Source organism: Microcebus murinus, chromosome 1 (genome assembly GCF_040939455.1).
Source record: "Microcebus murinus isolate Inina chromosome 1, M.murinus_Inina_mat1.0, whole genome shotgun sequence".
Taxonomy (NCBI): Eukaryota; Metazoa; Chordata; class Mammalia; order Primates; family Cheirogaleidae; genus Microcebus; species Microcebus murinus.
The window spans coordinates 90798544-90813481 of NC_134104.1; positions in this window are offsets into that span (position 1 = coordinate 90798544).

Below are 14938 nucleotides of genomic sequence, written 5' to 3' on the forward strand. Positions count from 1 at the left end.
TTTTTATACATCTAAAAATAGGATCTAAAAACTGACCATGGCTGGAAACATGGGGAAAGGGAATCTCTGTGGGCCAGTAGCTAAAGGAGGATGATCTCACTCAAGGTAATGCCAACTCCCAAAATCAAAAGAGAAATCAGAGGAAGAAAAAAAGCATGCAAGAAGTACCCAGTGAAAAATACCAGGAGATTGTCCAAAGCCAAAAGTGCCACAAGCAGGTATTGAAGTAAAAGTACAGAGTAAAGATTTAAAGTTGGTAAGATGGAAACAAGAGCAAGCATAAGTGAAAATCATTATTTCTGAGCATGGAGGAATGAAGGAGAATGTAAGTCATGCTCCCTTTGTGGATACTACATATCAAGATAGTTTAAGAGAAACTGAACAAATCCCTCTCAATGTAATTTTTTCAGAAAAAAATTTCGCAAATGCCCCCCTGGCATAAACACAGACAATTTATAATCAAAGCACTTAGTCACTTCTGCCATTGCTCAGTGTTTTCAGACATAATTTAACAGCAGTTCAAATTTAATATGACTTAAGGTATTTTAAGAACTGTTCAGTTAGTATTACAACAGCTCTGCTCCAAAATGATGCACTTTTTCATGAAAAATCAATGCTAAAGTATTAAATGATTCACAAACTCTGATGCATACTGTTGCAGAGTAAAGCAATACGGAAAAAGAAATTCCACTCATTTTTTAGAAATTCACAGTCTTTCATGCATGCTCTTATTTTTCACCTATTCATCTGTGAAATGAATAAAAAACATGATAATATAGCTGGAAGAGAATTTTAGTTTGTTAAAAATCTCCACTGGAAGAGAACAATTTGTTGCATGGGCATAAGGAAGCTCTGACAGGTCAATTATTTGAGTGACCATGACTTCCCATAGTGATGTCAACATTACTAACAAACAATCACTGGTGATCAGAGAGGACCATCTGAGTAAAATGTTCTATGGCTAGTAAAACATATATAAAATAAGAACGGCTTAAAGGATTTATACATAAAATTTTCTCTCACATAAAGGAATTTCAGGCTGGAACTGGCAACCTAAGACCATGAAGAACCCAGGGACCTTCTATCTCTCTGCTTCATTATCCTCGGCTCATGGTCTTCGTACTCAAGATCACCTCCTCATCTAGAATGGCTGACTAAGCTCTAATGATCACATCAAAATTGAAGGTAGAAAGCAAGATAAAACAGAGAAAGACAAAAAAAGTCACAAAGCTGTCAGTTCATCTTTTAAGGAGATTTCTCAAAAGCAAAGTAGCCTAAGAAGTGTAGACTGGCTGGCACTTTTCCAACCAGAACAAAAAGGAGGTATCGCTACTAAGGAAAGAGAAAATTAATATCATGTATCTGAATAGCCCTCATTATTTGGATAAGAAAAATAAAGCTTAAAGTGGCTAGCTGGCTTGCTCAACTTCAAACAACTGGTACAAATAGGTCCCAGACTAGTGTCGTGAGCATCCATTCCTTTCTTTGTCCTGTCCTCTTAAAATAACTTTGATTTTCTTCAGGTATTCACTCCCCCACACACAGAGCCCTTATATTGACAGAAGCTATCCACACATCTAGCCCCAGAGGTAGGCTTGACTCATTTAAAGGTCATCCCATCTCCCTTGCTACGACTGGCTCTAGACTAATCACATGAAGTCACCTGTGTCAATTAGATGAAAGAAGAAGTTTTCCCATGGCTTCTAGAAAAGTTCTTCTGGGATCTTCTGGGAAGAAGTCCCCAGAAGTCATACTTTGTCTCCCTCTGTCTGATCTCACTAGTAGACAGTGAGGTCTAATTCCAGGGCAACCCCTCAATACCAGCATGAAACCAACCTGCAGGGAGGAAAGAAGAACCAAGAAAACAGCATGAAAACAAAGGTGGAGTAAATGGATTAGGTTAACAGCGGTCTGCCCTACCTCTGGATTCTAGGCAAATTTTCTTATTCTTTAAGATGACTTGAGTTTGGTGGCTCTTTTTGTGAGTTTGTGAGACACACCTGGTTTGACACTGGTCCCGCTTGCTTGCCCCGCCATCCTGAAATCCTCCTCTTCTGTCTGTAGCAGAAGCCATACTATTAACATCCTGACTGCACTTTGAAAATAATGTGCAAAATGCCATGTAAGTAATAATAATTTTCTTGCTTGAATTTAGACTAACCCTAAGGGTACTTTCATGTTTAGCTATTCGCCATTGTAACTATAATAAAGTTTCCCCTTTTTTTCTGCTTTCACAAATACCCATGTTTTCTTTCTCTACTAAAATCTGGTATAATAGTAATAAGGGTCACAGGATGTCTTTTCTACCTCAACAATCATGTCAGCTTTGCTGCTTGACACAGATGAGGCATCTCTTGACTTCCTCTGGCTTAAGTCTGAATATATTCCTCATTGTGTCTGATCTCCAGTTCCTACAACATGTCAGCTGTTTGCTTAAATTGCTACTTTCTGGTGCATATTTATGGCAGCAATCTAATCAGCTGAAATAGATACTGCTACATTTGGGAGGAGTTTCCATCACAAATACTATATTGCAGCTTGAGTGAACATGCCTGGCCAAAGTCCACCAACAAGTTAACATCTATCAGTAACTGGCTTTTTAGAATTATACACAAACTGTCTTTACTGATGGCTGTTTACACATCCCACAGTGTTTGTTAATACTAATAATCACCATTACTGAACATTTTAAAGCTTTTTTGGTTGTGCTAAATATTTTTGTGATTGATAGTTAAATATAGAACATGCCATTAGAGGATATAAGAACATGTATCAACAGGTGCACAATTACTGATGATAGAGTTATTAATGAATTTTATTAATAGTTAATGGACATCTGCTATAACAGAATATGCACAAATAGGTAATAGTGGCTATAATAGAACTTATTCATTTATATCAAGATTGAAGAAGCATTTGATGTAACATTTATCAATAGGGGAAGAAGATTAGCAAATCTGCTCAAAACAGACATGTTTATATTTCAATTATCATTGTAGCTTGCTATAGCAAACTACTTATCATTGTAGTTTGCTCTAACTGCCTATACAAAACAATGTACTTCAATCTCAGATGTAATAATACATTATATATTTGGAGTTTGCTCTATTCTTACTCAATAGTTTTAAATAGTGACAATTTTTCTAAAGGTAGAGTGTATTACACTTAAAAATAGTCACATTTAGGTAGTAAATGTTAGTTAATTTGCTACAAGCTATTATCAGTTTTACAACTGTAGCCTAATTTGGTTCTTTATTCAAAACATACACTACATATTACATATAAGGGTAGAAACACAAAATGTTAAAACCTAAAGGCAACTCAGCAATTATCTAGTGCAATTCCCTAATTTCCCAGAAAAAGAAGTCAAAGCCAGGGAGGTTAAGTGATTTGCTCAAGGTTGTGAAAATACTTTAGATATTTTAGAATAAACACATCCTAATTCTTAGTCTAACATCTTTCTACTGAACCACACAGTATTGAATAATTACCATTACTTATAAATTCTTGTAGTCACCCTTAACCATAAACTTTTATTCATTTGCACAATAACTACAGCTTTTATGAGAGTACAAAGTCTACTTGGCATTCCCAGTTGGAGATCTCTGTAGCATTTTCAGGTCCAGAAACAAAATTCTCAAGTTCAACCTATAAAAATGTCTAATGATAAGCGTTTGTGCCATGAATACAGATTTCAAAGAATTAAAATAGAACCAAATACATTTAGCACTAAAGCTAAATATGAATGTAATATGAATGTTTCTCAGCCTATGTCTGATGATTCAGAGGCACTAGTTATGTTTTAGGAGGCATCATTACAGATGCTAACACTGAACTATTAATTTATGGTTGCACTGGCTAGTAGAAATATCTTCCATATAAAGATCAAAATTGATTTTCCATATTTCTAAGGGCCATTAAATTTTCTTGAATTAAAAAATGAAAGATAACTATATTTTTAAAAAGATGCCTTAAAAATTTTTCAAAAGGTAAAAACTAGAGTTATAAATTGACATATTGATAACTAAATGGATGGCTACTTGTTTGTATTTTATATCCAAATCATTCTGGTAATAGAAATCAATTTTAGAACCTATAGCCAAACATCCTAAGACACTTAAGGAGGTTCAGAAATCACTGCTTGGCTTTAAATATATTAGTGTCATCTCTAAAACATCTTTCCTAGGATTAAGAATATAAAGAATGATGCCTGTAGTCCCAACTACTTGGGAGGCGGAGTCTGGAGGATGGCTTGAACCCAGGAGTTTGAGGCTGCAGTAAGCTATGATGGAGCCACTGTACTCCAGCCTGGGTGACAAAGCAAGACCCCATGTCTCTTGAAAAGACAAGACAAGACAAGACAAGACAAGACAAGACAAGACAAGAGAAGAGAAGAGAAGAGAAGAGAAGAGAAGAGAAGAGAAGAGAAGAGAAGAGAAGAGAAAGAATGCTATTCAAGATGTTTATAGACTTCTAAAGTATAGAAAAGAAAGCTTCAGAGATAAAGTCTTCCTATTTTTATCCACTTGTAAATTTACTACCGTGTTTCCTCGAAAATAAGACCTACCCATAAAATAAGCCCTAGCAGAATTTCTAAGCATTTGCACAATATAAGCCCTACCCCGAAAATAAGGCCTAGTGATGGGCGTGGCTACGCAGAGTATCTGCACAACCCATGCATTTCGTCACGGAGCGGTAAAGAACACGAGCTGCCCTTCTCATCTGCCCCATGAGAGCTCTATTGCTCGACAGGAGAGACTGGGGCCAGTGGTTCTAAAGAAAATAGAGTCGCAAGAAATTCATGATGGAATTTGGAGTTTGGAGAGTTATGATGATGTTCCAGAAGAAGACGACTTAACTATATTTGAATACATGTAGAATGTTGTACCATACTTAATAATAATAAAAAAAAATCCCCTGAAAATAATCCCTAGGGTGTCTTCTTGAGGAAAAATAAATATAAGACCCTGTCTTATTCTCAGAGAAACATGGTAGTTACTGCAGGCAGCCAGGGAAGTTACCATTTAGTAAGCAGATACTATGTGCCAGGTACCATTTGGCACTGTACAGACACCAGGTTATATAACCATCCCCCAAATATTATGAGATCAATGCTATTATCCTGTTCATCTTATAAAAAAACTGAGGATCAAAGAGGTTAATGATTGGCTCAAGGTTACATGGCAAGTTGGTGTCTGTCTGTTCCAAAGTTCATGCTTTTTACCTCTGGATATTCCAAGGGGAATAATTAGTACAGTACCTTATACTGCAGAGCATAATCTCTCCCCACATGACACTGTCCTGGAATACTGAAAATGTTTCTAAAAATAACTCCTCTCATCACAGAGGCATCCATCTGGTCTTTCTCCAACTATTCCAAAGTCATTGTTTTCTGTGCTCAGCACCATATATCTAAAAGCCACTGCTGCTGCTTTTTTTCTGCAACTGGAGACTTGTGATAGAACATTTTCCAAAGCAAATCCGCTGTTCTGGGTGATTGCTCTGAAATCTCTATTCCTTATTAAATGATGCCAGCCATTAAAAAATATTACTAATATTTTCATTGTAAACTAGAAAAAAAACTACTAAATTCATGATTTTTTCTTTGATAATGATAGCCTTGCGAGGTAAATAGGGTAAATACTATTTTAATTCTACTTATCCAATGAGAGAGGCTGAGTTTCAGATATGAGATACGGGACTTGTGCAGAGTCGCAATGGGATATGGCAGGGCCATGCCTTAAACAATGAATGCCGAATCCAGTGATCTTTCTATTATTCCCAGACTTCTCCTATGAATGGCCCAAGTCTGCCTCAAATCCTTGTAGAATGACGATAAACATATAACATGTCAACATAGATGGGAAAGAGAGAGAATACAATGATACAATCCCATTTTGGTGGGCTTTGTCTGAGGTTGCCTCCCCCATATCCAACTCTATTCCTTGGTAACCACCCATTTCACTGAGCACCCATATGTTTGAGGGTAAGCTAATCTCATCTGGTTTCTGGGGTAAGTAGACAATTAATCAGCATAATTCAAACATCTGGTTAGAGCTTTTGGACAAGAAGGGGCACATGACCTAATCCAGGTCAACAGATCTGGAGAGGATGTCTTCTTGGGGCTCATGGGAAAGAAAAGCATACTCTTTCCTTCTGGATGGCACATGGGCAGATGTGCAGCCTGGAACCAGTCCAGCCATTCTGACACCATGAAAAGTAGTTCTCTTTTTTTAATTTTATTTTTCAATTTTTTTTTTTTTTTTGAGAAAGATTCTCACTGTGTTGCCTGGGCTAGAGTGCCATGGCATCAGCCTAGCTCACAGTAACCTCAAACTCCTGGGCTCAAGTGATCCTCCTGCCCCAGCCTCCTGAGTAGTTGGGACTAGAGGCATGCACCACCATGCCTGGCTAAATATATATATATATATATATATATATATATATATATATATTAAGTTGTTCAGCTAATTTCTTTCTATTTTTTTAGTAGAGATGAGGTCTTGCTCTTGCTCAGGCTGGTCTCAAACTCCTGAGTTCAAATGATCTGCCTGCCTCTGCCTCCCAGAGTGTTAGGATTACAGGCACAAGCCACCACACCCGGCCTAAAGTAGTTCTTTTTGAGGACTGTGTTAAGCCCTGAATCAAACAAACCCTGAACCCTAACCTACACATGATCTACAGTATCTATCTATCTACCTATCTAACCATCCTTGTCCTAAAAAAGAATCTAAGACAGACATGGGGTTATAAGAGTCAATAAATCCCCTTTATTTTTAGGTCAGTTTGAGTTGGGTTTTCCTTCACTTGCAAGCAAATGCATTTCCACTCATACATGCAAACCTGCTTTTATACATTGGATAAAAATGAATTACCTAGTGCTCAGTGGTAGTTACAACTAAGTCATCCCAATGCCACTGCCCTTGAACATAAATAACTGGGGATCTGGTCCATTGCCTTCTGCCACTGTTTGGATTGACACCTAGAAACAACTCACCAGCCTTCTTCCTTCAAGCAGCCCTTTCTTCTGCTAATTCTTATGTCATTAAAATAAGACATTTTCACCAAGGTAAAATTAATTAGCACACTTAACATCTTCATTAAGAGTTTTTGAGTCTAGCAAGGTGACAGGTTGAGCTAAGGGAAGCTGAGACTCAGGTATGATATTTTGACAACTAATGAATGACAAGAAGACTGATGTCTGGGTCATTGTATAATTGACTGCAGTTGATGGCATCTAAGAGCTGATAAGATGACATGTGGAGGAAAAAACTTGATGAAGTTTAAAGCATTGAACAAATGCAAAATGATACTATTAAGAAGAAATTTATTCACTGTTATTGTCAATATGGCAGGTTCTAGGGGTGTCAGAAATCAGGCAATACATTTTTTGTCCTTATCTACAAATAACTTCAATGGAGTCCAGTATGAATCTCTAAGCACAAGACTATGATTATTATGTAAAGTGATTTGGGGATTGGATCACTTGTTGGGCATCTATGGTCAATAAAGTTTGGAAAATGCTCCATGGTTTTCATCTGCTTAGAATCTATTTCTTTTTCTTCTGGTAACAGTGTCCCAAACCCATTCCCAGTCCATGTGGTTTATGGAGTACTAACCCTACTTCCCAGAACTATGGTGGGCATAGGGCATAAACCAGACAATTATCACATTCCATTTCCCTAAACTTAGTGATTACTTAAGCAGTGGACTGACCCCAGTCATTCCAGTGAGAGTCAGGCCTGGTACTTTTGCTAGAACTGTTGGAAAGAGGTAGTCTCCTTCCACTGGGGTTGTTAATCTGGTTTTTCAAAAAGTGAGCCTGGCCAGGCAGTGTGGCTCATGTCTGTAATCCCAGCACTTTGGAAGGCTGAGACAGGAGGATCACTTGAGGCCAGGTGTTCAAGACAAATCTGAGCAACATAGCGAGGCCCTGTCTCTACAAAAAAAAATTTAAAAATTAGCTAGGCATGGTGGTGCATGCCTACAGTCCTAGGTACTTGAGAGGCTAAGGCAAGAGAATTGCTTGAGCCCAGGAGTTTGAGTTTGCAGTGAACTATGATGACACCACAGCACTCTAGCCTGGGCAACAGAGCAAGACACTTTCTTAAAATATAAAAAAGTAAGCCCAGAGCCATTGGTGGTCATTTGCCAATTATGAAGAGAGCTAGGCTAAGGATGCAGCTAAATCAGAAATAGAGCTGACAGATGAGCACAGATACCTCGTGATGTTCTTTCAGCACCTGGACCCAGCTGTGCCTGAAGTCCCTGACTTTTCAGCTCCATGTGCCTACCATTTAGAAGGCCAAATACAGGGAAGACAAAAAGGCCAGGCCACAGCCACTATTCCCTTTCTGTGCACTCAATTATAGACCACAGCAAGATCGGCAAACCACTGGGCACCATTTGCCTCTCACAGGGCCACGTACTCTTCATTCATATACATCATCCCAGGGTGCACACCACAGAAGGATTTCTCAGTTCTGTTATGCAACTCAGGGTTTTGAGCAGTTCTGTTCCTCCTCTCTTTTCTTTATCTCAAAGACCCAGCCTGCCCACTATACACATAGTAGGCTTTTCAGGAAATGTTCTTTTGAAGTTTGTTGAACAAATTTTCCATAGGGAAACTGTTCAGAAGTTCTTTCTGGAGAATGCATAGGTCATATTTTGCCTTTAATTTAGTCATTCAAAGTTTATTTTGACTAAAATAGTCAACAAATGAATGAGATCTATGAATTTCCTGAATAGTGTCTGCTACCTAGTCAGTATCCAATAAGTGTTAGCCACTATAATTTTTATTTTTAGAAGTCTTTTGGATTTACACCATTTAGGATAGCCTTTATAGTGGTTATTTTTATTTAAAAAAAACTGAAAATAACAAAAAAGAACAAGTCTTGGCAAGGATGTGGAGAAATTGGAGCCCTTGGGCATTGCTGGTGGGGAATGTTAAATAGTTTAGCCACTGTGGAAAAAAATATGGCAGTCTCTCAAAATAGTAACTGTAGAATAACCATATGATTGAGATATTCCACTTCTAGGTATATACCCAAAAGAACCTAAAGCAGAATCTCAAGGAGATATTTATACACTCATGTTCATAGCACATTATTCACAATAGCTAAAATGTGTAAGCAGCCCAAGTGTCCATCAATGGATGAATGGATAAACAAAATGTGGTATGTACAGACAATGGAATATTATTCAGCTTTAAAAGGGAAGGAAATTCTGACACATGCTACATGTTGCATGGATGAATCTTGAAAACATCATGCTAAGTGAAACAAGCCAGTCACAGCAGGACAAATACTGTATGATTCCACTTATATGAGATACCTAGAATAGTGAAGTTCATAGAGACAAGAAAGTAAAATAGTAGCTGTCAGGGGCCGGGGGAGGGAAAGGGAGAGTTATTGTTTAATGGGTAGATCTCAGTTTGAGATGAATTCTGGACATGGATAGTAGTGATGGTTGCATAACAATGTGGATGTATGTAATGCCACTGAATTGTACACTTTATGATATGCATATTTTACCACAAGGAAATGTAAAAAAATAAATATCTTCTAGCCATCTTGATTAGGCTAAAAACTCTCTCACACACACACATTCCAACACACACACGGCTACTCCAGTTTGTTCAGGTAAGCATTTCTTCCAACAAAGGTCCTAAAACAGCCCTAGCCTCATCAGGTGAGGCTTCAGACCACAGTAATCATTTCCACGGCTCACATTGTTGGCAGTTACGTTACCATCCCTTCTCCAACTCACCCTAACATAATCACAATAATATACAATTTTGGATTCCTTCATCTTGTAATTCATTTACTAGATATGAGAAAAAAGCCTAATTCTCAAACTATTCAGTGCTACTCCCTTAGACATGTGCCTTCTCGCAGCCAGAGATCACATCTTGATTCTGAACAGGGCAAACACTCTACTGCCGCTCTTTCGCACTGACCCCTTTTCTCTGGTTTGATGAGGGATCCTACCCAACTGAAAGCATTAGCATGTATGGGATATCCCCAATTTCAAACAGAGTTCATTTATTATTGCAAATAATCAGAGATGTTAAAGCTACTTACAGAATTCAAAGGAGATGGGTGCTTGCTTGATAAAGCAGCCATTATCAGCATCTGTTCTGGACAAAACAATTATAGTCTTTAAGCTATTGTGAGATGGGATTAAGTTTGCCTCATTTCCCATTATAGCTTAAAGTACTTCTTCTGATGATACATGAATTGGTACAAATGTTCCCAGCACTAAACATAGTGAAAAGAGCAGCAGCTGATTCAGCCAAGGTAGAAGGCTTAGGGTAGGGGGAGCGGGAAGGAAGCCATAGACATTGTTGTGACACTGTTGTCATCATCATCATTTTATCTTTAAATTAGAAGGCAGAGATTCCAGAGAACACACAGAGAAGCACAAGACTGGAAACAGACCTTGTGCATGAAGCAAGCCATGGCAATGCTTGTTACAGGGAGGTAAGCGTAAGAGGAGCTATCCTTACTTCTTATAACAGCATTATCCCTGAAATAGGTGCCTCCTATTTAATCACCATCTTCACAGAAGATGAATCCTCTATTGAATATTGACATATAGCATAAATCAAAAGAAGAAAAAATTCAATGTGTTTCCTCTATAATAGCATAGGGCTTGGCTAGACGATTAAAAACAGGATCTGCAGGGGCAGACCTGGAAAGCAGTGAGCCAGTTCAAACCTTAGTGCAAAAGGCCAGTCATGTTTCAAGATTTGGAAGTTCACTAGAAACTGCCCCAAGTCACATGAAAAAGATGTCCCAGACCAGGCTGAACACAGAGTTCTTAAAGGCCAGAGTCCAGAGTGATTGGACAATCTGAAGACAGAGGACCACAGGGAGCAATGACTCAGGTGGAATGGCAGAATCCTCCCAGCAGGACATACTAGCTTTTGCTTTCAGTCTTCTTAAAGGCACTCCTGATACCCGACACAATGAAACGTAAGGAACCTTAAGGCAAGGATGATTAAATACTGCAACATTTTGTAGAAGGAGGAGAAGTGGGGTAGTCAAGCTGTGAACTCTCCCTCCCCAGGGATTCTGAAAACAGACATCTTGGTTGATGGTTTAGACTTTCCCCAGCTGGGACCTGGAGGAGATAAAGACTGGAACGTCATTCCTTTTCTAAATTGTCTCATCACTTTCAACTAATGTGCTGGAACGCTTTGCGAGTCTTTGGTCTTCTTAAGAGCTTTAAGAAATGAGTAAATGGAATGAAATATTCTCATTTTCTAAAAGTCATTGAATTAAACAGGAGAAAGCTTACACGCAGCAGGTGAATACATATCTTTAAAAGGCGGACAATAATCACTGTTTTACACGATGGATGCTTACTCAGAGGGTAGTGATTTTCCTGCCCATCTCATAAAGGGAATCTGCTGTGGGCATAATTGACCCACTACCAGTATAATCCATTATCCACTTGGTGGCATTTACAGGGGCTGCTAAGACTGGAGCAAGCTAACAATCCCATTACAGTGAGCATCATTTCTTTCCCTCCAATTCTCTCTTGTGCTTATGGATATTTTTATTTTGTATTCAAAGCTGCAGCTGTGGCTGCTATATCAGCAATGTGACCTTTCTTACATGCAAAGGTGGCTAAAAAGACTACCCTTTGACCTGTGGTTATTCCTCCATTACCTATTGTAGTAATGGATCATTGGTTGGTGGCAATGGCTAAAGAAATGAAGTCCCATACTGCCTGAGGCTCAGTGACTCTGCCAGATAGATCCAGGGACTCCTGTATTCAGCCTATTGAGCCATTACCTTTCTGATTGCTGCACTGGGTGTGGCTGCTCTCCAGTCCTATTCCCCAGCCTGTCCGAGGAAAACCACTCAACTCCTGGCTTGTAGACTTAAGTCTTTGGAAGAGCTATTAAAATAAATATCTTCCCATTCCTTTATTTTTGTGAAGCACAAATGGAAGCTGCCATGTCTGAGCTCACTCAAGTAGAGAGAAGCTGAGCCTCTTTAGTCCCCTCCTATCCATCTTATTGTTAATAACACTGGAATTGCCATCAGTATTGAGCAACAATATGTGCCAGATACTTTATGTACATTATTTTCAATCTGTACTACATTTCTGCAGTTAGGCACTAGTATCCCCTTTCAGAGGTTGGAATACTGAGTCTCAAAAAACTTGAATGATTTGCCAGATACCACATCAGTAATACGTAGTTGAGTTTGGATACAAACCCAGGTCTGTTTGGCTCCCTGCTTCTCCTCCCCATGACTTAGTACACGGGACAACTCTAGATGGCACTGCTCTCAGGCTCCAGAGAAAGCCTTCCCAACACCCACACTAGCCTTAACTATCACGCCCTCCCAAGCCCAGCACAAGATTAACTTCCAAGCATCTGTCGCCTTCTATACTGTGATATATGTCCCCTAATGCTTTGTAAAGTTTTCCTAATGTTCTTTATGAGTTTTTCATTGTGGGCTTGGAATGTATGTTTTATCTTAACCTTAGACTATTTATTTTATTTAACCATTGCCCTTAATGGCAGTACATTGAGTCCTATAGAGAGATGTTATCATGTGGTAAAAAAGAACGGGGAGAGATTACCCTGTGGGGTGATGAGGACTCATGAATGCATCTCCCCTCAGTGGAAGACTGTGGTGCCCCATGTAGTAGCCTATGGGATCAGGATGTTTTGGCTGTTTGTCTGCACATGCCTAATACACAAAGCCAACTCTCACGAATTCCAATGTCAGTGCAAACAGGTGGTCCAGGCTCCAGGACCAGTGAATGCTGCCTTGCTCTCTAAGAGTGACTTTCCTAGACTTCTTGGGAGAGATTCTAGGTTTGCAGTCTGGCATTGATCCTGGTTTATTCTCTATGTTGACCTCGACAAATTATGTAAGCCCTCTGAGCCTCTATTTCCTTGTGTGAAGCAACATAATAACAACCTGACAAGAATATTATGAGGACAAAATTATATCGATGTCCTACTACAGAGCCTAACACTTAGTAGAGGCCTTCAAAAAATAAGAGCCTCCTTTTCTTTCCCTTCCTTCACTTTTTCTCTCCCCGCTCCTGCTCAATCACCCTGGCCATTTTCCCCTGGCTGACCTATCTCCTTTGGTGCCCCTACTGACACCAAAGTCTTCTGGCATCCTATGTTCCCTCTGCCACTATATTGCCTTTCCCCTGTGCATGATGAGAGGGACACAGGGGGAAAATGAACTAATGTTGGCCTCACTGGCCTGGGAAGCTTGGCTGTAGGAGATTATGAGAAGGATCCAGATGACAAAATCAAGGATTGCTAGGCATGAGAAAACTATCTATATGGTAGAGACTTTTACTGTTCACCTTATCTGATTCTATTCTTATTCCAGGCAGAAAGAATTATTATTCCTCTCCAATCACCTGTGATTGCGGTTAAGTAGGGTCATGAGAGCAGTTCTGGCCCACGTATTGTGGGCAGCAGTGATGGGCATCACTTCCAGGACAGAGCGTTTAGTTGCTGGTGCAAGGTCCTCCAGCCCTAGTCTTGCCTCCCAAGGTGAACTCTGAAGTATTATTTGAGACAGGGCATCACAAAATTGCATAGAGTGACTATGTGAGCAGAGCCCATAGTGGCCCACAGTGGTGGGCCCATAATGTGAATAATAAATAAAGTTCTGTTATTTTGTACTACTAAAAGTTTTGAGCATGTTCATTACCACAAAGTAACCTATAGAATATAGCCACCCAAACCTTGACTTTCATGTTATATCCCCTTGAAAAAGATTTTTTTCCCTAAAAAACAAAGTAAACAGCCTTACAGATCTTTGGGGAGGAAGCACTGGTCTGGCAGAGGTGACCTGTGAAATGTGAGTTTCAGCTCTGGTTCAACTTATTATAGGACCTTAGGTTAGTCACATGCTCCAAGTCCTAACTTTTCTCATCTAGAATATAAGAGTTAGCATCTCCCAAAATATGGGACACCTACCGTCAATGATACCTTAGATTCTTGCTACTCAAAAAGTGGTCCAAAAATCAGCAGTACCAGCATCACTGAGATTGTGCTCAAAATGCAAGTTCTCAAGTATCCCAAGAATAGAAAAACAAGCACCACATGCACTCACCATCAAATTGGTATTAACTGATCAACACTTAAGTGCACATATAGTAATAACATTCATCAGGTGTCCGGCAGATGGGAAGGGGGAGGAGGGAATGGGTACGTACATACCTAATGGGTGGGGTTGCACACTGACTGGGGTGGACACACTTGAAGCTCTGAGTTGGGTGGGGCCAGGGCAATATAGGTAACCTAAACATTTATATCCCCATAATATGCTGAAATTTAAAAAGAAAGAAAAAAAAATGCGAGTTCTCACGTCCCACCCCAGACCTTCTGAATCTAATTATGCATTTTTAACAAGTTCTCCCAGGCCAGGCATGGTTGCTCACTCCTGTAATCCTAGTACTCTGGAGGCCAAGGTGGGAGGATCATTTGAGCTCAGGAGTTCGAGACTCCCCTCAGCAAGAGCAAGACCCCATCTCTACTAAAAAAAATAGAAAGAAATTAGCTAGACAACTAAAAGTATATATATAAAAATTTAGCCGGGCATGGTGGCTCACGCCTGTAGTCCCAACTATTCGGGAAGCCAAGGCAGAAGGACTGCTTGAGCCCAGGAGTTTGAAGCTGCTGTGAGCTAGGCTAATGCCATGGCACTCTAGCCGGGGCAATAAAGTGAGACTCTGTCTCCAAAAAAAACAGGAAGTTCTCCCAGATGGCTTCTATGCACATTAAAGTTAGAAGAATATTGCTTTATATGGTACTACGACTCAACACTAATTGGTCTATAATTCATAATGGGAAAGTTATTCCTTTTCCACTTACTCAATCTTTCTGATTACTTTAAGGAGAAAGTCTCTGTTTGATGCCAGTATATCTTTAATACCTCACTAACTG